This window comes from Pipistrellus hanaki (assembly GCF_964339955.1).
Source record: "Pipistrellus hanaki genome assembly, chromosome: 8".
Lineage (NCBI taxonomy): Eukaryota > Metazoa > Chordata > Mammalia > Chiroptera > Vespertilionidae > Pipistrellus > Pipistrellus hanaki.
In genome coordinates this window covers 18,082,387-18,085,914 of record NC_140510.1, presented here as the reverse complement: position 1 = coordinate 18,085,914, position 3,528 = coordinate 18,082,387, and the positions used below count along the sequence as shown (strand labels likewise).

Here is a 3,528-nt window from a genome sequence, read left to right as displayed (position 1 = left end):
GATTCCGGGCCAGATTGTTAGTAAACATTTTAAGTCAAGAAGCCTTAGCTAAGCACCTACTATGTTCACTACTCAGTACTGAGTGATGAACAAGAGTTTATATGCTGATGTCAGAAAACAGACTTAAAACATAAATTAAGAAAGCTCAGATACTAATAAATGACATGAATATAGGAGTGTGTGATAGAGAGCACTGCTGAATCTAGAGTGGTCAAGGATGGCTTTTCTGAGAGGTGATATTTCAGTTAAAACCCAGATGATGACAAGGAACAGTCATTGAAAAATGTGAAAGAAAGCAGTCTAATCCAAGTGCTCTGAGCCAGGAGCAAATGGCCTGGCCAAGGGGCTGAGAGAAACCAGCACAGACAGAACAGGGGAGAGCTAGGCAGATGCTCTCTCAAGGGGAGCCCTGAAGGCCACAGCAGGGACTTTGGATTTTGCCCTGAGTGCAATGGAAAGCCAGCGAAGGCTCTAAGCCCAGGAGCCATGTGCTGTGATTTCTGCTTTCTGGCTGTGGAGATCACCTGTGGAGAGGATGCAGCTATCTAAGACAGGGGGTCTGAGGGCTGAGCCCCAGGGACTCTGCAATGAGAATTTCTTGTTGGGAGGAACAGAGAATAAAGGAGATGGCCATGTGCCCCATTTAGGTAGGAGGAGAACCAAGGCCGTGTGGTTTCCAGACTCTCCGAGAAGAAAGTGTATAAAGAGGAAGAATGTCCTTTGTGCAGGGCCCAGAGAGGTGCCCATGCAGCATTGTTCTTGGTTCCCACATCACTTAAAGGGAAACTTTTCCCAATGTCAGGGCCCTTGATGTCCTACAAATGAAGGAGGAGAATGTTCTCAAATTCCTTATAGCTGGAACCCACCAACCTTGACTTTCAGATGGAAGAGTATACCTACAAAGAAAGAGGGATAGCATCTACATCATAAATCTGAAGAGAACCTGGGAGGAGCTCCTGCTGGCAGCTCCTGCCATTGTTGCCATAGAAAACCCTGCTGATGTCAGTGTCATATCATCCAGGACACTGCCCAGTGAGCTGTGCTGAAGTTGGCTGCTGCCACTGGAGCCACTCCTATTGCTGCCACTTCACTCCTGGAACCTTCACTCACCAGATCCTGGTAGCCTTCCAGGAATTGAAACTCCTGGTGGTTACTGACACCAGGGCTGGCCAACAGCTCTCACAGAGGTATCTTCTGCTAACCTGCCCACCACTGGTCTGTGTAACACAGACTCTCCTCTGGCTACATGGACATTGCCAGCCCTTGCAACAGTGAGGGGGCTCGCTCAGTGGGCTGGCCCGGGAAGTACTGTGTATGTGTGACACCATCTCCCGTGAACAGCTATGGAAGGTCATGCCTGTTCTCGGCTCCTACAGAGCCCTGAAGAGATTGAAAAGGAAGAGCAGGGGCTGTGACCAAGGAGGAATCTCAGGGTGAATGGACTGCTCCAGCTGCCGAGTTCACTGCTGCACAACCTGAGGTTGCCGACTGGTCTGGAGGTGCAGGTGCCCTCTGTGCCTGTCCAGCCATTTCCTACTGAAGCCTGGAGCCTCAGAAGCCACTGAAGACTAGTCTGCAGCCCCCACTGCTCAGGCCACAGAATGGGTAGGAACAACCATTGGGTAGTCTTAAGCTCTTCTTCCATAAACGCTTAAACAAAATGAAAAAAGACTGATGGAAAAGACGCAGCTTCTAAAATAAATAAATACATAAATAAATAAATAAATAAATAAGAGGTGGAATGTGACCAATGGCATCCAATGGCATCCTGACAGGAAGGACAAGGTAAGGACATTGGCCACTGGCTTTGACAAGGAGGTTCACTGAAGAGGTTGCTATGAAAAGCCTGGAGTGGACTGAAGAAAGAAAGGGAGGTGGGGAGTTGGGGCTAACAAAGCAGAGCCAACTCTTCCAAGGAGTTAGTTGTAGAAGAGCAGATGAAGGAAGTGTGGTCACGGGAGGTGTGGGAGCAGTGCTGGCCAATAGAACTTTTTTGGGATGGTGGAGAAGTGCTGCATCTGCTGCTGGGCGCTTCAGAGGGGCTGATGGAGCTGAGGGACTAAATTTAACATTTTGATTAATTTAATTAATATATATTTAAATAGCTACGTGGAACTAAAGGCTACTGTGTGGGGCAAACACAGTTTGTAATCGTGTTCCTTTAAGAAGTGATATTAAAATACGCATGTATGCCAATAGAAATTATTACACACCTGGGTACCTGAGTAACTGGATTCTGGGTAGTGTCTCTGCCATCACCACCCGCATGTCCTTAAATCTGTTGGTGTTTGACTCATAACTTTTCTTTTACAATAAGAAAAAATAAATAAATTCCTTATGGTGAATTCTATGAACCATTACAGTTCCAGGTGAGTTACTTTTACCTCTGTGTGACTCAGTCTCTCCATCTAGGACTGAAGTTTGAAATGAGGATAATTCAGTTCCCATTTTCTAAGGAAAAAGGCAGGTGACGTCCTTGGTAGGTCTAGTTCGAATGGCAGTGTGATAAGCAATTAATAGCCCAGGCTTTGGATCTAGCAAGCGGTAGAAGCTCCAGTCCCAGCTCTACTATGAAACCTCAAATGAATTACATAAACTTCTCAGGGTTTCACTTCCTTTGTCTATAAAATGAGGATAATAAGGGTCTAGAGTGTGGTGAGGCTCCAGAGAGATAGTCTGAGCACAGTGGGCATTCAATAAGTGTTACCTATTACTGTTAACTTCAGGCATTCAAGAGCCTGACCCCAAAGCACTGGCATGCCCCAGGCTAGCGCTGGTTTAGGGAAGTGAATGTCTCTGCATTGTTTATCATCTGAAACACAGGTACAAGGCTTGTGTGACATCAGGATGGCTCAATTTCCTAACCCAGGGATCCAGGATTAGGAAAGAGCTTCTCTAATTTGCAACATGTGGCTCCTTCCTGGGGGTGGGTGCAGAGGCAGGCAGGTTTGGAGGACTTCTCTAATGAGCCTTACCCATGACCTGAGTTATTTTTCCCAGACCCCTATCTACCAGTGCTGCCCACTTAACCCAAGAGACTTGCTGATAATCCTGAGCCCAGCTGCCAGGCCAGCAGTCATCTGTTTAGAACTTCAAATGAATGCCCGCAGACCCACCTACTTTCTCCACATAGTGCTGCAAGATAAGTCTCCCCTGGCTCCTGATAAAGGCTTTGAAGAACATCTTGTCTGTTAACAAACAGCTTTTGATGATGCCTGAGTTTGATCTTTATTTTGTTCTTATTCATCAGACTTCTTTAAATGGGTTCTTTCACACTCCTCCGATTAGCCTAAAGGAAACCCCATGGAACAATGGGTCCACTTGTCCCTGGGTGCAGGGAGTGCGCTGTCTAAAGACCACACGGGCCTCCTGAGGGGCTGTGAGTGGAGCAAAGGGTTGGTGATGCTGCCAGCACCAGTGGAAAATGGATTAAGAGCTTCAAAAGCCACATAGCATGGAAGAGCAGAAACACTGCATATAGCCCTCTGGCCAGGAGGACAATCTGCCTTCACTTTCAGAGAAACCTTG

The 3,528-nt window shown here is 47.0% G+C and overlaps 1 pseudogene across 1 annotated transcript; it reads left to right on the top strand.

Moving 5' to 3' along the window:
* The first annotated feature begins 809 nt into the window (after positions 1-809).
* LOC311626918 (small ribosomal subunit protein uS2-like) lies at positions 810-1,626 on the top strand (annotated as a pseudogene). The gene has a single exon. The product of its transcript is annotated as a small ribosomal subunit protein uS2-like (transcript).
* The last annotated feature ends 1,902 nt before the right edge of the window (positions 1,627-3,528 follow it).